The 23165-nt window shown below is 42.6% G+C and overlaps 1 long non-coding RNA gene across 1 annotated transcript in view; it reads left to right on the top strand.

The window, feature by feature from the left end:
• The window catches only part of LOC136378559 (uncharacterized), a 510347-nt gene that overhangs the window by 329212 nt on the left and 157970 nt on the right, over window positions 1-23165 (top strand). The gene's annotated exons all lie outside the window — the stretch shown is intronic.

Raw genomic sequence — 23165 nt, 5'->3', positions numbered from 1 at the left:
GACCACAGGTATATAAATAAGGCATTGGAGGGGCCGAGCTTGAGGCTCTAGGAGGCATTAGGGGAGGGGAGGAGGAGCCTATCGCCCTCATCGGGAAAATCCCACCCGGAACCTGAAAACTGGACTTTGTCCCCTCAGTGTCTCCCAAGGCCCATGGACTGTAGCCTTTGCTATAAGTCAGAAGGACAGGAGACAAAGGCACAAGACAAACAGGAGTCTCCAGGCCTGGGGATAAACTAACCTAGACTCAAGTAAGCTAGAGGTAAACTCGCCATCCTTAGAGGTCGAGAGCCCAGATCTCTGCAGCCTCATCGTAGTTATTGGTCTCTTTGCTCATCAAGCAAATTAGCAGAGCCTGGGTCAATCAAATTAGTCTACAGTGGATTCAGGTGCAGAGAAAGGTGACCAACCGACGCCCCTCAGGCATGTAGGAGAATGGCTGTAGGGACCACCTGCTTCCTGTAAACAGTCAGTCAGGACGTGGCCTTGCAAAGCCACACCAAAGACTTGTCTCAAGGCTGCCGTTTAATCTCTCGGCCATTTTCCTACGTCTAACCACCATGCTGTACACCTGTAACTACTATGTAATTATATTGAATGTCAATGATAATTGAAAGATGAAATAAAGTGCAGGGAGATAGTAGAAAAAGCAGTGACTCAGGCCCAGCTGCGTGGGTCCTCCGGGATGTTCGTGTTTGGAGATGTTCTGCTTTTAATATAACAAAGTGTGTGGCCAGCGTGGACTCCAGGAGGTCATTTCCAACTGGAACATTCCACACGTTCTGTTTGGCAGAGAGAAGGATCCAGGTGGTATGAACGTGAGGCGCAAAGCACTTGTGTGGCATCCAGGGTCTCGGGAAAAGGAAGGTGAACAGCCTCCTGCTAAACAGTGAGCTTCCCTTCCTCCGTGTCGGGGCGAGAGGCAGCGAAATCAAGGTGTGAACAATTTTTGGTAAAGAGAAGAGGAAAAGCTTCAAACTGTTAACACACACACACACACACACACAATGGAGTTGTAATTCTTTTTTTAATTCTTTTTTATTTTTTACACAGAGAGAGAGAGGGATAGATAGGGACAGACAGACAGGAACAGAGAGAGATGAGAAGCATCAATCATTAGTTTTTCGTTGCCACACCTTAGTTGTTTATTGATTGCTTTCTCATATGTGCCTTGACCGCGGGCCTTCAGTAGACCGAGTAACCCCTTGCTTGAGCCAGCGACCTTGGGTCCAAGCTGGTGAGCTTTTGCTCAAGCCAGATGAGCCCGCGCTCAAGCTGGCGACCTCAGGGTCTCGAACCTGGGTCTTCCGCATCCCAGTCCTACGCTCTATCCTTTGCGCCACCGCCTGGTCAGGCCTTTTTTTAATTCTTAACATTTGTGTGGTGTACAGGCTTTTTCGAAGATCTGAGGGAAACTGAACACACACAGAATTCGGGGATTACCTGTCCAGGTTCAGGAGCACTGACCAGGCTCAGAGCCCTGTGCTAGCATCAGCATCTCCAGACGGCACAGCCCATGTCTTCCTCATTGCTGTCAGTCCCCAGACCCTCCCTCTGGGGTGAAATCTATCCCGGGCCTAGTAGACCTTCAGTGAATGTTTAAAAAAAATCCACCCCACTGGAGATCATGTGTTTATGAGGAAAACATGTCAAAAGGGTCAGATTCTAACACAAAAGAATGCTATTTTCAAGGTAGTTTTGCATAGAAAATGTTCTCATCCAAGAAAGGAAAGGCAAGGGAAGGAGGAAGGGAGGAAGGGAGAGAGGGAGAGAGGAAGGAAGGAAGGAAGGAAGGAAGGAAGGAAGGAAGGAAGGAAGGAAGGAAGGGAGGGAGGGAGGGAGGGAGGAAGTGAGGAAGGGAGGAAGGGAGGGAGGGAGGAAGGGAGGAAAGGAGTGAGGGAAGGAGGAAGTGAGGAAAGGAGGGAGGGAGGGTGGGAGGAAGGGAGGAAGGGATGAGGGAGGGAGGGAGGAAGTGAGGAAAGGAGGGAGGGAGGGAGGAAGGGATGCGGGAGGGAGGAAGGGATGAGGGAGGGAGGGAGGAAGTGAGGAAAGGAGGGAGGGAGGGAGGGAGGAAGTAAGGAAGGGAGGAATGGAGGAAAGGAGGGAGGGAGGGAGGAAGGGATGAGGGAGGGAGGAAGGGATGAGGGAGGGAGGGAGGGAGGGAGGAAAGGAGGGAGGGAGGGAGGGAGGGAAGGAGGGAGGGAGGAAGTAAGGAAGGGAGGAATGGAGGAAAGGAGGGAGGAAGGGAGGGAAAGAAGGGAGGATTTAGACTGTAAATTTAATGTTATTTCTTTTTAGCATAATAAAAAAAAGCCATTCAAACATGCACCAGTTACTCCTACACATACTTCTGAAGAAATAAGAAGCCATAAATGTTTATAGCAGCCTGTTAGTAACTAACATGATGGCACAGGCCTTGGAAGCCTGGCACTGACTCACAAAGAAGAGACCTAAGGAAAGGAGTCGGCGGCACCTGGCATCCTGCCAGCCCTTCGTGTTCAGCCGGCACTCCTCAACCATGTACTCGGCACCAGGCATGCCAAGGAGCACTCTAGATGACACAAAACAAATGCAGAAGAGAACAGACAAGGTCCTTGGCCTTTTAGAATTCCCTTCTCGTGAGGGTCACAGATGCTGAGCCGTCATAAACAGACGGTACCTAAAACAGATGTAACGGAGCGCGTGGCAGGGAGAGGATTAGAGTGATGGAGAGCGCTACTTCAGCGCCGCCTAACCCAGCGGTTCTGAGGTGCTCTTTCGGGAAATTTGAAGAAGTCAAAAATTCCACATAAAATGGCCCCTGGTCATTACATAAACATGTGATTTTTTTGGTATTAAGCAGAAATGGCAGCAAAGTCAGCTATTGTCCACACTTGAACAAGGAACAGAGCCCAGGTGGCTCGTTGCCATGGCAACATTGACAGGCGCCTCGTAGGCCATGGTGAGAACAGGGGTTTGGAGTTTACTGCAAAGAACAGAAGTGTGCTAGGAGCCCGTCGGTCCTTATTCTTTGAGCAGTGTCTCCTCTCAACCCCTTGTTGCTCGGGCCATTTTCCCACCCTTGGCTAAGATTCTAATCCACTCCCTTGTGTCCTTTCCTGAACTTTCTCCAGCCTTCACTATCCCTGCAGGTGGCATTTACCTGCCCCCCCTGAGCTCACCTGTTGGTGACACAGAGCCTGCTGTTGCCTGAGGCATGGATGGAGTCTTGTCTTTCAGAATGTCAGCGAGGTCAAACCGGTCATCATCAGAACTCCTCTAACTAATGAATAAACAATATTTTTAAATAAATACGTTTATTCCTGGAAGAAAATGGCCTTTCCTGACTCAGCCAAGAGGTTTTGGCGAGCCTTTACTCGGAGGGTCTGATGTCAGCTAGTGAGTGTCTGAACAAGTTGGAGCATGGTCGGATTCTCAGGTCCTGGAAATGGCGACAGCCTGGGGGGGGGGGATGCGCCCAAGGGCAATTAGCCAACATTTTACTGATGACTTCTCCGTCTGGGCTCCTTGTTCAGGCCCACGCAGTCACAGGAGTGGAAACAAGTGATGGTCCCATTTTGCAGGTAAGGAAGTTGAGATTCAGAAGTGTGAGGCGACCTAATTCAAGGTATCGAAGTATAATAGCAGTAACAACTAATGTATGTCGAGCACTGGCTACATACGCCAGACAACATTTTAACTGCTTCCCATATATGTGTTAACTTATTTGATCTCCGCAACAGCCCTGTGAAATAGGTATTGTTGTTAGCACTTCGTTACTGAAGAATCCAGAGCATGGTGAAACTCAGTAACTTGCTTGAGTTCACAGAACTAAGAATAGGCAGAGAGGGGTCATCCCAGTGCAGTGAACTCCAGAGCCTGCTCTGAATTTCTGCTGAAAGGTTTTAAATTGACATGAACTGGAGGCAGGAGAGGTGAGGGTGGTCGTAGGGTAGGAGAAGCAGTCACAAACCACAAATCATCCTTTGTCAGTTCAATCATGTATTTTCTCAGTTACCATTACTGTCCCAGAATAACGAGAGAGGACAAGGAACAAAACTTCATATAACTTACTTGACATTGATAGCAATTAAGCCTCAGTATAAAATAGAAATGCAGAACCCCTAGTTAAAAAATTAATAACAGCCCTGGCCAGTTGGCTGAGCAGTAGAGCGTCAGCCCAGAGGTGGAAGTCCGGGTTCGATTCCCGGCCAGGGCACACAGGAGAAGCGCCCATCTGCTTCTCCACCCTTCCTCCTCTCCTTTCTCTCTGTCTCTCTCTTCCCCTCTCGCAGCCAAGGCTCTAGTGGAGCAAAGTTGGCCCAGGCGCTGAGACCATGGCCTCCGCCTCAGGCACTAGAATGGCTCCAGTTGCAACTGAGCAACAGCCCAGAGGGGCAGAGCATCGCCCCCTAGTGGGCATGCCCGGGTGGATCCCAGTCGGGTGCAAGCAGGAATCTGTCTCTGCCTACCTGCTTCTCACTGCAGAAAAAAAAAGTACAAAAAAAAATTATTAACAATCCCAAGATGGACCCAGGAGAGCAGTAAACCAAGCACAAGGCCCTTCTGAGTGTGAGGGCCTGACTGTGACCACACAGGTTGCACGACACTGTGGGTCCAGAAGGCAAAGTCGAGAATGACTGGTAAGATCATGGAGTTTGTCTTCTCAGGGTTCAGACTTGCGTGGGACCTGTCGCCCCTCCTTCTTCCTTATCTCTCCCTTTTGGAATGGCAGTGTCTGTCCTGTGCCTGTCCACCGCTGTGTCTTGGAAGTCCGCAGCCTGCTGGTTCCACAGGTTCACAGCTGGAGAAGACTTTTGCTTCCAGATGTGACTCATCTCCAGTCCCACCCGTGTCTTATTCAGATAAGACTTAGAGAAGACTTGGAACGTAAGACTTTAGAGTTGATGCTGAAATGAGATAAGACTTTTGTAGGTGTTGGGATGAAATAATTTTTGTTTTTATGTGAGAAGGTCATAAGTTGGTGGGGGGACATAATAGTATGATTGAATGTGTCCTCCCCAAATTCATACATTGAAGCCTAAATTTCCAATGTGATAGCATTTGGCAATGGGATCTTTGGGAGAAAATTAGGTTATAAAGGTAAGTCTCTCTTGAGTGGAATTAATGTCCCTATAAAAAGAGATATGGGACAGATAATCTCTCTCTGCTCTCCGCCATATGGAGATATAAACAAGGTAGCCATCTGCAAACAGGGAAGCATGATCCTCCAGACACCAAATCTGCTGGCCTCTTGACCTTGGACTCTCCCAGCCTCCAGAACTGTGAGAAACAAATGCTTGTTGTTTAATCCACCCTGTCTAGGGTTTTATAGACTGCTCTAAGACAACTTCAGGGAACCTTAATGGCTTCCCTTTGCATTTCTACCATCATATACACTCTGAGACAGAGAGAGAGTGCTGAACAGGAATTGTGTTACAATGCGATAACTTCAGGGGTCAGTTGGAGAATAATGACTTCGAGGTTCTGCGTGGCAGTACCTTAAAGCCCGGGTTAAATTTGGAAGAGTGGATATGGAAGAGATGGAAGGAAGATAATGCTAAGCAAAAAGGAAAGTGTTAATGACAGGATGGGGTCTCAAAGCCAAGACAATATAGGACACACACAGCACGGGAAAATAAAGGAACTTACTTTCCAAAATGTAGAAGAACTTGAATGCATAACTAAGATGTAGGGTCTATCCAAACAATGGTGTTTTATGCACATTTGTTTTGATAGTAGGTTACTTGTATTTTCTATTATTCTAGTAACCTGAGCACAGGCAAACTAATGCTATATTTCCAGTTACATGTAGTAGCTTAAAATGTAATGTAGATTCAGTGATTCAAGCCATACTTTAACAAGTGAGAGGCTTCTGGTAACATCTGCTTTATTGCGTGAGAGGAAAAAGCAAGATCCGAAGGAGGACTGGAATTGAGATAAGGGAGTCTAGTCTTGAGTCTCATTTGACACTGACCATCTGTGTATCTTCGGGAAAATCATTAACCTTTCTGAACTTCAGTTCATTGTCTGTACAATGAGCATCAATATACCTTCATTACAGAATTGTATTAACTTGCAGCATTTATAAACATGCTTTGCAAGCAGCAGGCACTATCCAAGGTGCAGTGTCAGTGTGTTCCCTGAATCCTTGACTCTGTGGTGGGAAGGTCATTCCAGTCGATGCCTGCTTGATAAATGGCATATGAGTCTGCACAGGCAGAGGTAAAACAGGCTGAAGGATGTATAAATATAGTTCTCAGCTGGGCCAAGCATACTTTTGACAGGTGACTCTCAGGGGAAGCTTTCAAATGTCAAGTTCATGGACCCATAAATAGAACTTATAATTGAGGATAGTCAACTTTAGCTTGAACGAGAGTTGCTAAAATCCTGGAGACCACAAAAAAAGAGTTTTTTAATAAAACTTTTATGTAATGCTTCTGCATTCTCTATACTTTCGCAGCCTCCTATCTCAGCATCATTAGAATACATGTTTCTGCTTTATTTTGAAAGAGTATCAGTAGTGAAACAATTGTGTAATCACCTTTCAGCACAATATAGTTATAGTCTGCTTCCCGTGCTTTTAGTGATCACAGATTATAGGTATTGTTTACTCCAGCTATTAGAGTTCCTGCCATTTCCCCACAAATGATCCATGACCTTGAAGAGCCTAACAAAAGTGATTTCCTCTGCCTGACATAGACATTTCCTATCATGGGCACATGATAGAGGCTCTTTTAGTATCTATCTGTCCCATCCTATAGGCTCAACCAATCACTGTTTCCTATTTCATTGGCCACAGTGGTTAATTTAGGGATGGACATACGACTGAGCCTAGGGTTGATTGACCATTGTATTCTTTTTTCTTTTTTTTTTTTTTTTTTTTGTATTTTTCTGGAGCCAGAAACTGGGAGGCAGTCAGACAGACTCCCGCATGTGCCTGACCAGGATCCACCCGGCACACCCACCAGGGGGCGATGCTCTGCCCATCTGGGGTGTTGCTCTGTTGCGACCAGAGCCATTCTAGCACCTGAGGCAGAGGCCACAGAGCCATCCTCAGCGCCCGGGCCAACTTTGCTCCAATGGAGCCTCGGCTGCGGGAGGGGAAGAGAGAGACAGAGAGGAAGGAGAGGGGGAGGAGTGGAGAAGCTGATGGGCGCTTCTCCTGTGTGCCCTGAACGGGAATCCAACCCAGGACTCCTGCACGCCAGGCCGACGCTCTACCACTGACTGAGCCAACCAGCCAGGGGACCATTGTATTCTAATTAAATGTTTCTGTCAGGACAAAAGGGCTTATTTGTTTATATTTTTTTTATTCTTCCATTTTCCATCTTGTTTGCTACGTATTTGTGGTATTATACATGGTTCTATTGAATTGAGATTTCCTGAGACCAAAGGTGTTTCTTCCTAAATATTGGAAAGATCATTCACACTCTTTTAACAGTTTAACTGATTTTGGAGCTAAGTGGTCAAGAAATTGATTAAATATCTCTCCAAAGAATTATCTTGTTATATTTCCATATAATAAAATGCACTTAAGCCTGGCACCTCTCCTCTCAAAACTGATAGCCCTATAGCCTGACCAGGTGGTGGTGCAGTGGATAGAGCATCGGACTGGGATGCAGTCCAGGGTTCTAAACCCCGAGGTCACCAGCTTGAGCGTGGGCTCATCTGGTTTGAGCAAAGCTCACCAGCTTGAGCCCAACGTCACTGGCTTGAGCAAGGGGTCACCCCGGGTCAAGGCACATATGAGAAAGCAATCAATGAGAAACTAAGGTGCTGCAACAAAGAATTAATGCATCTCATCTCTCTCCTTTCCGGTCTGTCTGTCCTTATCTGTCCCTCTGTCTGTCTCTCTCTGTCTCTGTCACTAAATAAATAAATAAGTAAAAGAGTTGAAAAAAACAAACTGATAGTCCTGTACATCTATTATAATAGACGCCCTAATAAAGCACCATGAAAATCATATCAAACCAATGATTAAGTCATTGCAAGAATTCATGCCTTTAAGAGTTGTCTTTACTTTACTTACAGCATGTATAGTTTTGATAAGGTAACTTTTTAAAGAATGACAACAGGCTACCTAATGCCCATTCAATTGAGCAGTGTCTATTTCTCTTGCACTTGATTCTGAGTGGGGCTCAGACACATTCGCACAAAAGTGTTTGGTAGAAGTGATGCTACGTGCCTGCTGATGCTAGATCATTAAATTCCATGCACTTCTGCCTGGTGCTCTTGGATACTCATTGTGAGGGAACCCAGAAGCTATAGAAAAACCATCTGAAACGATCACACTGGAGAGACCAAGCATGAACGTTCCTGCTGGCCACCCCAGTGAAATCGGCCCTCTCGTCATCAAGCCCAAGCACCACACATTATGGAGGAATGATGAACTATCCATGCTGTGCCTTGCCTAAATTCCTAACACACAGAATTCTTTAGCATAAAAAATTTCACTTGTACCACTAAGTTGTTTGTTGTATAAGTTAGTAACAGGAAAATTTGCCGTTGTTTCTCTTCAAAACTAGATTTTAAGATTTTTCAGCAATGTGTTTCAGCTACTGTGTATCTAAATAGTCTTTTCTTTTTGTTATATTTAGGATTCAGTAAGCTTCTTGAATTTCTGATTGGTGTTTTAAACAGTTCTAGAAGATTCTCAGCCATGACAGTTTTTGTACCACTCTCTCCTTTCTTTTCTTTTTTCCAATTAAACATGTAAACATTTTACAGTGTCTTCTGTTTTGCCCACTCTTCTGGCATCTCTATGTTAGAAAATTTCTTCTGACTTGACTTCAAGGTTATAAATTCTCTCTTTAGCCATGTCTGCTATTAAACCGATTCATTGTGCTTATATTTGTTACTGTTTTACAGTTGTAGAAGTTCTATTTTTTTACTCTCCATGTCATATTTTATAGTTCCCTATTCCCTACAGATATTTTCAAGTTATATATTTTTAAAAATATATTTCTTTACACATAATAAACACAGTTGTTTTATACTTTTTGTTTGATAATTCCCAGATCTGAAGTCACAGTGGGTCTATTCCTATTGTGTATTGTTCTGCTGGTTCTCACTCACGCCTGAGCGCACACTTGTGCATCTAGTGTCTTTGATAGCATGATAGACATTCTATTCTAGAACTATGACAACACTTTTCCTAAGGAGGATTTTTGCTTGCTTTTGCCAGACCAATACCTGAGAAGTTTTTCCATCTAGACTGTCTCATTCTGTGTTTTTTCCTGTTCTTTTTATTTGTATCATTGGAGGTTTGGTTCAAACTACCTAACTAACCATTACCTAAAGTTTATTCAGGAGATGGTCAACTAACAAAAACCAAAGCTTCTCAAACTCTAATGTGTATACAAATCACCTGTCATTTTATTAAATGGTGGAATTGTCAACAGGAATGCAGATTCTCATTCAGTAAGTCCACGGTCAGGGTCAAAATTCTGCATTGCTTACAAGCTCTGGGAGGATGGCAGTGCTGAACTTTGAATAACATATGTAAAGCTGGATAGGAAAATTGACCAGGAGTTAGGAAAATTTAAACTCCTGATAGAACACATTCTAAGTATATTTTCTATATTTTAAAAAAAGTGTATGTTTATATCACCCATAACTAAACATGTCTGAACTTTTCTTTTATAAATATTAGATATGCAGGCACATCTGAGAGTGTCTGATGCAGGGGAGATCCTCCGTCTCTCAGTAGAGATGCTTTGCAAGGAGTGAGAAGTGTATAAGTTAAACTGGGAAACATAACATAGAGAATAGTGTGACACTTGCCCCCACATTTCCAGCGAGGAACAGATGTCTAAGCCCTGTGGAGGGTGGGTCTGCAGATGAAAGCCGAAGGAACTGTGTCCATGGGAAACAGTGTGAGAGAGACATAGGATGTAAGGAGAAGGCCACTTGTCATCCTTGGGACTTGTAGCTCTGAAAGTTCTTGGAAACCAACCTTGGACCCATCCTCAGTAACTGGTACCAAGTAGGTACTCCCCAAGCACAATACCACGAGTAAATATTGAGCTTACACAAAACACCTCCAAAGACTCCCAAAAATAATTGATAGATTTTTAAATGGAGGTCCTTCAAGACATAAATGAAGATAAAGATATAGTGGAATGTGAGCAATTACTATTAATACATATAAATATGCACATTTCCAAAAATATGATTATATATATTTTGATATATGTATGTATATATGTATATGTACATATATGTATATGTATCACACTTTTTAGCATCTAGAGACTGTGATCTGTAAAATGAAGGGGAATTCATTACCAACAGAAGTACTACACGGTATTGGAAAACGTACAAGATTTTTAAGCAGATCTTTGAAGGTTCAAGTCCCTGCTCTGTCATCACTAACTGGGTCACTTTGAGTCAGTTACTTAGCTTCTTAAATTCCAGGGACTTTGTCACGTTTAAATGTGACAAACTTTACAAATCACTTGCCATGTCTACCTATTTCATGATCAATGTAAATGTCTTTACTTTTCCCTTCCCTCAGGATCAACAACTTAAAAAAATACACCAGAAACCCAAATCACTACATTATCCAATTAGGACTGTGTTGACAGAACATCTGGAATAGTTGAATAAGAGATGTTCTGGATGTCGCTGTCACGTAAAAACTCAAAGCAATGAAGCCTAAGTCCTCTTCTCTTCGCTGCAATGTTAGAAAACAGATGCAGCAGGCAGGGAGCAATGATTTACATAATCATGCTGTTTCAAAATCGAGCCAAACAGATTTGGGATAATTAACTAATACATTTTGTTTTTATTTAATAACTGAAGGAAAAGATAATCCTTTCATATCCTCGAAGAAGGTCATCCTCAGATTTTTTTTTAATATCAATGTGGTAAACATAATTGATCATAGAATTTTATTATTTAGAGAAGACATAAATGCCAAAATATGAGTATAATTTCCCCCTATAGTCTCACTCTGACCAGTTCAGACATATTTATTAATAATCACCTGCAGAAACATAACCCACAAAGCAGATCCTCCTGGGACAATCGTGCATTAATTTATCTCAGCAGTACCACATGCTGGTGCTAGTCTGTCACCCCTGGAAATAATTATTTAGCATTAACGTGGTAAGTTTAAAGTCAGAATCCACTTTAAATACGAAAAAGAACTTTCAAATTAGCCCCTCAAAATTTTCTCAATTGATCAAACTCTGAACTCAAAAGAGAATTCTTTTTCTTTTTTTTTTAACGTATTGGAAATTGTTCACGTGGGCTTGAGAAAAATACATCTTATAATATATACTCACTGCGCATGCGAACATCGACAGGTCCAGAATTTCTGTAAGGGAAGGGCAGTTTAGTAGAAACTGACCTTGAAGTGAAAACCCTGACTTTATCGATCTTTTGGGCTGATTTGAAGGCGCTTTCAGCAGGGGGAGGGGCATTTGGTCCCAAGCCCCTCAACATTGCAGTCTGCAAATATAGTTTCTTTCTTGGAGAACCAGGGCCTTTATGAGGCTACTTAGATAGTAGGAATTCCAACTCCTAACACTATTAAAGGGGAATAATATGTTAGAGTTGACTTGTGCCATTTGGAGATCCTTTTCTAGTAATAAAAGAGACACTGTGATTTGTTTCTATGTGCTTCTGTCCAGATCTCAATATGATCACACAGAGAGAAAACTCTAAAGATGATCAGATCCAGGCAAAGGGAGTCTACAAGTGTTAACTTTAAGAATCCCTTATAAAATATCCTTTAAAGCAGCGGTTCTCAACCTGTGGGTCACGACCCCAGCTGGGGTCAAACGACCAAAACACAGGGTCCCCTAAAGCCATCAGAAAATACATAATGCATATCAGGTATTTACGTTCTGAATCATAAGTAGCAAAATTACAGTTATGAAGTAGCCACCAAAATTATTTTTTGGCTTGGGGTCACCGCAACATGAGGAACTGTATTGCGGGGTCACAGCATTAGAAAGGTTGAGAACCACTGCTTTAAAGGCACTGCAAGAATAGCTTAATACTTTGGGGATGGACTTAACAGCCTAACAGATTTAACTTGAATACCACTTTAATTGCCAAACACTTAAGCATGAAGGTACCCAGGCATCCTGTGAACACCAAAACTAAACACAAGGTCCCGCTTCCCAGAAAAGCATTCCTGTGTATCAATAACTACAATACACAAAGATTAGTCATGGTAAATGACTCACATGTTAAAAAATATAGAAGTTCTATTTACCTTCTTTTCTCCTCATTTATCATGGCCAATGATGTCTTTTCTTCTCAGTTTTATAACTACCTGAAGTATTTGTCTGCATGTGTGTGTATTTGTGTCTGCATTTGAGTTTGATGCTTTTTATGAAGAAATGTTAGCTTTTGATGCAAAGTGGTCCATACAGAATTACAGCAGAAGCATAAACAAAAGTATAGGAATCCATTGCTTAAACTGGAGACTTTCATCAGAAACCCCAAGCGCAGGGGAACAATCTTCTAACAAGGCTCTGTCACAGCCATTGGTCACACCAGGCTGTATCTAAAATTCTTGTTATTTGTCTGTCTTCCTTATTTTAAAACAAAAGACACCAATACAGATAAAATCATCTTTTTTGCTGGTTGCTCTTTCAATAATATACACAAGTGACTAAAGATTTATCAAAAGAAATTGCTAAAGTAATTTAGGGCAGCTTCCTTCAAGAAATGCGTTTCTACATGGTAATACATTGGTCATCGTGTTTTTAAATAGAGTTAATATTAAAATTATATTTAAAACCAAAACTTTACATTTGTTGAGGTAAATATTGAAAAGAAAACAGAGCACCTCAAACTTGAATTTTTTTTAAATTTACACAAAGCTCTTTTTAAACATATTTCCAAAGCAATTAAATCATAGAATTTTAGATTTGGAAAAGACATGAGCTAAGCCTAATAATAAGGTCAGGAAACTCAGATTTAAACATTGCCTAGAATGCATCATTGATATTGATTTAATTTTCTTTCAGCCAGTACCACTTCAGAAACGGCAAAGCTGAATTTATGTAAAAAAGAGTATAGCAAGTTCATGTAGGAAACTAAAAGAATTAATGAGGACTTCAGTCTTCCTTTTCTTAGAATAGATGTAGAAAAAAAAAACTCAAGATGAAACAAGGAGTAAGTAAGTAGTAGATGAAATTAGCCACCATTGAACAAATATTTGACTATCTCAGAAGAAAGACATTGAGTGACATGTGCAAAGCCATGGACTACAAAGAGGCTGGAAGCTCTGCGGCTCAAGCCAAATGAGTCAATATGTCCATAACATGTAAGACTGCCAAGCCAGGCAGAGGAAAAGTAAACGCCGTTAACTTCCTGACCTTGGCCACTGCTTTGATTTGGCTGCAGAGTAACTGCTGTAAACCCATGTGATTGCATTATTCAGAGGTGATGTCTTCTAAACCTGTGCTATCCAATATGGTGGCTGCTAGTCACATATGGCCATTGAGTACTTAAATTGTGGCTAGTGTGACTAAAAAAGTAACATTTTGATTTAATTTATTAACTTGTTGTTAATAATACAGAGTTGGGAAACAATTGATAATTTACTTAGCCCTGGCCAGGTAGCTCAGTTGGTTGAAGAATTGTCCCAATACGCCAAGGTCGCAGGTTCAATTCCTGGCAGGGCTCATATAAGAATCAACCAATTAATGCATGGAACAATAAATCAATGTTTCTCTCTCTCTCTCTCTCTCTCTCTCTCTCAAACCAATAAATAAAAAAATTATAATAGATAACATGAACATAAAAAAGAATAATTTACTTAATTTTGACAAATATAATTTTGAAACAGTTGCTTTTGCCTCAAAGTCAAATCGATTTTACAATTAAGATGAAAAAGATATATCAATATGAATGTTACTATGAAAGGAAATGATTATTTGATACTCAATTTACTGAACAACTTTCAAATAGGGTTGGAAAATTTTAGATATGACTCCACTTTTCAACTGGAAACTTGATGGAATCTCAATACAGATCGAGTGTCTACAGCTCCGGTACTTAGCATCGGAATAAATGTGTCTTCCCTCATTGCCCTTCTGCCATAAAAATGTTCTTACTGGCACTTGTCCTGAAGAGAAGGTTCAAGGAAAGTTTACTCTCTGGACATCTCTGTTGGTGAACCTCCCTTACAAGGTGGCAACGCCTCGCACACCTGGGTTAGAACACACAGAAGCTGGTTGGCTCGCCAGTATGATTCTGGAGAGGCTCTGACCTCAGGGCAGCTGGTCTTCCCTTTTCCAGCCAAGCCTTCATTCTTCAGAGCTGTGCAAATCTGGGACGTGCTGGGGACAGTGCTGGCCAGTGGTATTTATCTGACCGGGGGAATATTCCAGAAACTGAATTACTGATTGTCAACAGAACTTAGCCAGGTTCATTGCAAACAGACCTTTTAACAGGGTGATCTCTGGGAGGTATCTGTGCCTTCTTACTGGGTCCAAAAGAAGAAAGTCTGAAGAGGTGTGAGTCAGTGAGTAGTCAAGGTGTTTGTCGTTATCAAGGGGGGCTTCTCTTTAGTGATGCTGTCTTTGTGGATGGGATCACCCAGGTCCCCTGGCTGTAGATGTGGGTGTCCCTCTGTCACTCTTCATCCCCAGCAGTCACAAATCTGAGGAGCTATAGACCTGCAGAGCTAGTGAGCTGAGGGGCACCTGGCTGGGCAGAAGAACAGGGTCCACTACACACACACACACACACACACACACACACATACACACACACACACACACACACACACACAATCACACATAAGGTCTAAAAGTGAAGAAAAGGTGGCATGTGAATTCATGGAGCATCTAGTAATCCCTTACTATGTACCAATATTAGATTTCATAAAGAAAAACAACCAACTGAACTAGCTAATGACTAATGAGCCATCCAGAGAAGACAGCTACCCTAGAGGGTCTTCAGTACACACAGTAGACTTTGCAGAATAACTTTCTGTTTCACTTCTGAGAATTGAGGTTTTATTTTTAATTGCAGCATACCTTCACCTATTATAATTGATAACTAAACAATACACGGTACCTCCTCTTGATGGGTTTGCAGTGACTTCAAGAATATCAATGGCTTTAATAAGTGCTCTTTTTTAAACTAGAATAACTATTTCTAATTTATATAGATATTTACTTCCATTATGATGACCAAATCATTTCAATTCCAAACATCTTTTTAAATAGGACAACTCTAACATTCAAAACCATTTAGAGTGGTTGTTCTCAAGTCGGGCTAAGTACTAGAATCACTGGGGAAACATTGTCAAAGTACCAGTGTCAGGGCCCTAGCCCACAGAATTATTTATTACTACTCCAAAGCAGAGCCTAAGCATTGGCATGTTTCAGAGATACCTAATTCGACACTCAATTAACTTGATAGCTGCATTAATTTCCTGGAATGAGTTGTCTTTTCAGTTAAGTCTTAAAATTAATTGAACATTAAATTTAAGTCTAAGCTTCTAGCAAAACAAAGGAAACTAGAAATATGTTTCTCCTCCCTGAAACGTATCAATATATTTTTAGTGGTTTGTTTCATGTTCTTTTCTGTGCTGGTTAGTTGCTTGGCCAGGCCACAGTCTCTGGTTATCAATAAACAGAATATAGTAGTTGCCACGAAGGTATTTTGTAGAGGTGATTGAAGTCCACAATCAGTTGACTTTAAGTGAGGAATATTATCGTGAATAACCTGAACAGGCCTGACTCAATGAGTTAACAGACCCTAAACCTGAGGCTTCTCAGCAGAACTTCTCCCTGTGGACAGAGCTTCAGCTTGTGCCTGAGAGTCACAGGCTCATCCTGACCACCTGCCCTGAGGACTTCAGGCTGCCCTGGTCTGTCCCTCTCCACACTGGCCAGGGAAGGAAAGCATGCAATGTACACAGTGAGCCATGAGGCGCAAGAAATGCTATGCAATTCAGCAAGCACAGCCGGCCGTGGGGTTACGTTGGGAGGACACAAGTCAGCCTGTAACGAATGAGATACGGGGAGCAGGTGTGACCAGAAATGTAGATGAGGGGCACCTGTAACGAATGAGATACGGGGGAGCAGGTGTGACCAGAAATGTAGATGAGGGGCACCTGTAACGAATGAGATATGGGGGAGCAGGTATAACCAGAAATGTAGATGAGGGGCACCTGTAACGAATGAGATACGGGGGAGCAGGTGTGACCAGAAATGTAGATGAGGGGCACCTGTAACGAATGAGATACGGGGGAGCAGGTGTGACCAGAAATGTAGATGAGGGGCACCTGTAACGAATGAGATACGGGGGAGCAGGTGTGACCAGAAATGTAGATGAGGGGCACCTGTAACGAATGAGATACGGGGGAGCAGGTGTGACCAGAAATGTAGATGAGGGGCACCTGTAATGAATGAGATACGGGGGAGCAGGTGTGACCAGAAATGTAGATGAGGGGCACCTGTAACGAATGAGATACGGGGGAGCAGGTATGACCAGAAATGTAGATGAGGGGCACCTGTAACGAATGAGATACGGGGGAGCAGGTATGACCAGAAATGTAGATGAGGGGCACCTGTAACGAATGAGATACGGGGGAGCAGGTGTGACCAGAAATGTAGATGAGGGGCACCTGTAACGAATGAGATACGGGGGAGCAGGTGTGACCAGAAATGTAGATGAGGGGCACCTCACAGATGTCTTGGAACGGGAGAATGGGAAAGTTGGACTTCTTTAGACAGTGGCTTATATGACTGCTTGATATGCCTTGACATCCTCACCTCACTGGACTGTTCAGAATTAAGGAGAAACCTGCTGACCTGACTCACTGACTAATAAATTATTTGTAATTTTTCATGTACATTTTTCAGCAACTGACCTTTCTCTAAAGAGACTTGCTTTCAGATATATATATATATATATATATATATATATATATATATATATATATATAGAGAGAGAGAGAGAGAGAGAGAGAGAGAGAGAATCATATTCTTCTACTTCTATCCTCCTACTTCAGACCAACTCTAAAAATATTTTAAACATATTTAAAAAATGGTCTGAAATGAAGTGTTTACATAGAGCCAATGCTTAGAAAATTGTCTTAATACTAAATTAAAATTGAGCATTAGCGCAAATACTTAAGAAAGCAGCTGATGCTAGTCTAAACACAAGTCGGTAAAACCTGAGAAGCAGGTCTGAGATGGGCTGGCTCCAGGCTGCAGTGTGGGCACATGGCCACCAGAAAGACAGAGGTGCCCTTGCTCACGTCAAGAAGGGCAGCTCCCGCAAGGTCGCCTCTGCCATCACCCCAGACAGCCCTGATCCCAACCTCGAAGTGGCACGTTCTCAACGGAGAACGGAAGGTCAAGAACACTTAGTAGCTGCCAACCATCCCACAGGCCTTGGGAACTAGTGTTTCTTCTTGTGCATTACCCCATTTCATTCTCTTGATGTGTTTCCATTTCATGGATAAGGAAACACACTCAGAAACGTGAAATGGCTTGTTCGTAACAACGGGACGACAGGTTGAGCGCTGTGGCGTTCCAAAGTCCCAGCTCTTTGTCATACCCCACGTTCAGTGGGTTTTCTCTCCCAGGGTCACGGAGTGACTCCGAGGTCCTCGGCCTTTGTGTGGATCCTGCCACCTGCCCTCAGCAGGAGGAGGACACCAGCAGGGGTGGGGACTGGGCCACCACCGAGGGTGTGTTTGAGGACAAGCCTGGACAGAAAAACTCCTCGCCTTGCAGATATACAGCAATACGTGAAGTCGAACCAGATAAAATTAGTTTTTGTAGATCAAACATTGTCAGATTTAGCAATTTTGGATGATTTATCCCATTTGCTCATGGTAATAACTCAAGAGTTAATAACTGTGACTGCTACTTTAGTTCCTGTTGGAGATTTTTCTGGCCTAGGAAATAAAAGTGTACCTGTCCTTTTGCCTCGGGCACACCTAGAAAATGACTTTTTTCTTGCCTGGGGAAAAACACCCAGCATCACCCTCGACGCCGGGAATATGCGCTCCTCTGGGAAATGGGAAAAACCACATCCAAATGAAGCAAATCTTCAGCCTTCCCCCTTGAACTGCTGTCTCCGTAATTAAAGACAAGAGAGTGTGTCTGAGACATCCCTACAAATAAAGCATAGAAGTGAAGGAAAACACCAAACCAGGAACCACATCTCAAAAGACCCCCCGGGGACCATCACATGCCTGGCATGAGCCCACACGGAGAACGATATGGGTCAGCACACGGGAGGTGCCAAGGGCAAGAGTGTCTGTGATCATTTTCACAAAGGGCCACCAGCTTCCTGATTGACACTGGGAGTAATTAAAACTCAAATTTAAGGTCATTTGTCAACTCTTCCAATAAGTTATGAATCACTGAAATTTTAATAGACCAATTAGAATGCCCTGGGGAATAGTTTCACGTTTAAGATATTTTTTAAAGTATCGGACAAATTCCCTCTAATTTTGACACATTTGTAAATAAGCAGTCTTTAGTAATTTGGTTTGAGACTTCTTTTTGTCTTTGATAACCAAACACAAATCAGTTTGACCCTTTTGATTTACTATTTTGTGCAAATAGTAATAATATTCCAAGTCCTCACAATTCTTAGATCCTCAACCCACTGGAATTACAATCAACTTTATTGAAACATAAAAATAAATCCATGTCACGCTCTGATCAAGGATTATTATTGAAAGACGTAATTGAATTCTGGGATAGACTGAGTCATTCATAAAATAAATAATTATAACACGGTTTCCAGCAGAGAGGATCTGTAGAGAAAAATAGCTACTTCCTCCTTACTGGTCTGTCCTTATAAATGGATGAAAAAATGTCTCTGCCATGCACCAGGATTAATAAGATATGTCATCTGACCCAGATCTGCCAAGACGGTCCTCCGCTTTAAGCCATGCCACTGAGCACTGTTACATAGCCTCACATCACCCTGATCTGCGAAGGACATACAGCAGGGGTCTCAAACTCACGGCCCACGGGCCGCATGCAGCCCGCCGAACAATTTTATACTGATTTTTTTTTGTTTTCAACTGCAGTGAGAAAAGTGTTGCGTAACAGTTGCCTTTTGTAGACCTAGTGCGGCCCGCCGAACGGCTGTGATCTTGCTCTGCGGCCCACATGCTGAGTTGAGTTTGAGACCCCTGACATACAGCAAGGTTTACTCCTTCTACCCTTCATCTGCAGCTGCAGGAGGAAGCAAGACTGTCTCAGCCGAAAGACAAACACTGCCACCTGCTGAGACAGGAGAAAGAGTAAAAGCGTAAAAGCCTGCAAGCTTACTCCCTCTTAAAACACAGCAACGTTTCCTGGTTTTCATTACTAAGAGCAGTAAAAAAGGATGCTCGTCATTGTTCAGAAAAAATCACAGCTATCTCATCTACTGTGGTCGTTCCCTAATGATTCGGATCCCACAGTCCCAAGAAACTAGGAGCAAGGGCGACTTTGTTCCGAGAGATGCATCCAACATTTTCCCAAAAGAAAGTAAGTATCAGTCCTTGCCTTCACTGCACTACAGTTTCCATGTCACTATTCGAGGGTTCCCATCTCTCACAGGCCCACAAATCGTCATACACTCATTAAGTTCTGGGTAATAAACCTGAAACGCCGAATTCAAAAGGAAATTTAGACAGAAGTTGATAGGTTTTACCTGGATGGGAAGACTTCAGAAAGCATCCCTATTACACAAACAGACACACAGTTTTATCAGTGCCTTCCCATATTCTAAGCCAGCGATTTTTCTGCAAGTGAGCTGCACAGCATGACGCAAGGATTTTGAAAACACACAATACCTGACTATTTAGTCAGGGGCACTGACTTCTTTTCCTAGATCATCAAATAAAAAAATGACAACAGCCAACACAACAATAGCCATCTGTTGTGAATGAATCAAAATTCTACCTTTTTTTGTTTGTTTGTTTCTCGAGTCAATAAAAAAATGATTTTTTGGTGTGTGACGGAATTTTAGTAATCAGTTTATGTGTGCCATGGAGGAAAAAGGTTAATAATTGCTGTTCTAAGCCAACATCCACCTTGGGATTTATTATAAAAACCAGGGCGTTTCAGAGGAAAGAAGATGTAAGAATATATAGTAAAAGGTTTAGTAAAAGGCTCCAGGTTCTGCCAATGCAAAGGTGGAATTTTCTAGATGTTAAAATGAATTGATCTCAGAAGTCTGTGGGTCTCCGTTGGGTTTATCCTCAAAGTGCTATTCCAAAGCACAGACCACTCTCCTGTAACCGAGCAATGTCAAAAAGTATCAAACTATGAATTTTTAAGAGAAAACTTTTTGAGAATGTCTGGGTCTTTTAATTTCAAAAGCATCAACTACCAACTGAATCCTCCCTTAATGGGTAAGAATTTATGCCATAATAAGACGGTGTTTCTCCTATCAGGATTCCATCACTTCATCATTCAGGTTTTATTTTTCAATTCTAAGATGTCAATTACATTAGTTATCATATTGAACATTGAAAACTAACTGGTGGGCTCAAAAATACACTCTTCAGCCCTGGCCGGTTGGCTCAGCGGTAGAATGTCTGCCCGACGTGTGGAAGTTCCTGGTTCGATTCCTGCCCAGGGCACAAAGGAGAAGTGCCCATCTGCTTCTCCACCCTTCCTCTTCTCCTTTCTCTTTCTCTTTCTTCCCCTCCTGCAGCCAAGTCTCCACTGGAGCAAAGTTGGCTCAGGCACTGAGGATGGCTCCATGGCCTCTGCTCAGGTGCTGAAATGGCACTGGTTGAAGCGGAGCAACACCCCAGATGGGCAGAGCATCACCCCCTGGTGGGCATGCCAGGTGGATCCTGGTCGGGTGCATGTGGGAGTCTGTCTGTCTCCCCCCACCCTGCACCACTGCTCACTTCAGAAAAATACAAAAAAAAATTACTCTTCATTCTAAAAAAAAAAAGAAGAAAAGAAATACCCAAATTTCCCTAGCCTGCTTTTCTGTGTTTTTTTTTTTTTTTTTCTTTCATTTTTCTGAAGCTGGAAACAGGGAGAGACAGTCAGACAGACTCCCGCATGCGCCCGACCGGGATCCATCCGGCACGCCCACCAGGGGCAACGCTCTGCCCACCAGGGGGCGATGCTCTGCCCATCCTGGGCGTCACCATGTTGCGACCAGAGCCACTCTAGCGCCTGAGGCAGAGGCCACAGAGCCATCCCCAGCGCCCGGGCCATCCTCGCTCCAACGGAGCCCCGGCTGCGGGAGGGGAAGAGAGAGACAGAGAGGAAAGCGCGGCGGAGGGGTGGAGAAGCAAATGGGCGCTTCTCCTGTGTGCCCTGGCCGGGAATCGAACCCGGGTCCTCCGCACGCTAGGCCGACGCTCTACCGCTGAGCCAACCGGCCAGGGCCTTTTCTGTGTTTTTTAAAAAAATGTAAGTATGTTGCTTATAAACATAGCTCCTACCATAGTGGCTCAGAAACAATCAGCAATTGTTGAAAGATAGAATCAAACCTCAAATGTACCCAATGGGTTAATACCAATATCTTTATGGCTTCTGTCTCTTTCCCAGCGAAGTCAATGTTTGATTTTTCCTCTAAATAACATGGGTCTAAAAGGCAAACACTAAGTGTATTGTGCTGTGCAAACCAGAAAAATCAATCCCTTATCACAGATTTAACAAGCCAGATGTAAAAACTTGACTCTTTGTAATAGATAAAGACCATTAGAGAAATATCCAGAGTCATAAATGCAGTTATATACATCAGAGGGGAAAAAATCCAGATAGTGTAATTCATTAATTTTATTCATTTAATAAAGTATCAATTAATTTCATTAAACAAAATTAACTCAGTTTATTTACTGTAATAAGTATTTTTTACTGGCTTTTGTGGTCTGTTTTGCTTTACATTTTCTAAAACAATTTTTAGATTCTTTGTTTCATATGTATCTTTATATTCAGGTTAGATCATTTTATGAAGCAATTAAACAAATATGTATTTTAGTATATGGGGAGCCCTGTTGTATACACTTGTGGTATTGTCTTTCTTTCCATTGTCTTAGAAAGAGTGATTTCACCATCCATGAAATAAATTCCATGGTAATAACGTGGGGCCCACTCTTACTGTGGCCATTGTCACTGGGTAGAAAACCGTCCAGCTGACAGTGAATGGCCTGCTTTCACAATCTCACACAGGCCTTTCTACTTCTAAGTGGAGCTTCTAGATCATTACTGTGTCTACCTTTTCACTGGTTAAGTAAAAGCAATCAGAATCTGAACATCGACTCCTTTTATTTCCAAAAGCTATTAATTTTAATTATTTTACTTAGTGTCTGTAATGTTTAGGAGAAATATTTCTAATCTGTTACAATGTAATTGCTGGGATAAGAGTTTAGAATTATCTGGGCAGTTGGAACTAGGACTTCATTACAAAATAATTATAGGCACAGTAAAGATACAAAATCAAACTCATTAATGGGGGGAGGGGGAAACACCATGTTTCATAATATTTATTTTTGTTATTTTTTTGACAGATACAGAGAGATCATCAGAGAGAGGGACAGATAGGGACAGAGAGATAGGGAGAGAGATGAGAAGCATGAATTCTTTATTGTAGTTTCTTAGTTGTTTAATGATTGCTTTCTCATATGTGCCTTGACCCGAGGGCTACAGCAGAGTGAGTGACCCCTTGCTCAAGCCAGTGACCTTGGGCTCAAGCTAGCAACCTTGGACTTTAAGCCAGCAACCTTTGGGCTCAAGCCAGCGACCATGGGGTCATGTCTATGATCCCACACTCAAGCCAGTGACCCCACGCTCAAGTTGGTGACCCCGTGCTCAAGCCGGATGGGCCCATGCTCAAGCTGGCAACCTCGAGGTTGGAAACCTGGGTCCTCAGCACCCCAGTCTGATGCTCTATCCACTGTGCCACTCTCTGGTCAGGTCATCATGTTTATTTTTTAAAAAACATATTTATTCAAAAATTTCATAAGAAATTTAGACAAATTTAGCAATATGTGATCCCACAACCTTGTGGGAACACTCACAGAAAGCAGGTCACTGTTGAATAGACTTGTTGGGCTATTTGTAGGACACAGACTTTCTAGGCTAGAGTTCATGTCCGGCAACCTATTGGCCAAATGATCTTGGGCGAGCCACTGTCCCTTACCCAGGCATGTTTTATCAGCTCTAAATTAGGACTGGAATAACTCCTACCTTATTCCTCTGATTAGATGAACAAATGTATGC

Source organism: Saccopteryx leptura, chromosome 7 (genome assembly GCF_036850995.1).
Source record: "Saccopteryx leptura isolate mSacLep1 chromosome 7, mSacLep1_pri_phased_curated, whole genome shotgun sequence".
NCBI lineage: Eukaryota > Metazoa > Chordata > Mammalia > Chiroptera > Emballonuridae > Saccopteryx > Saccopteryx leptura.
Note: the sequence above shows the minus strand (reverse complement) of the source record. Positions and strands in the feature narration are given on the sequence as shown.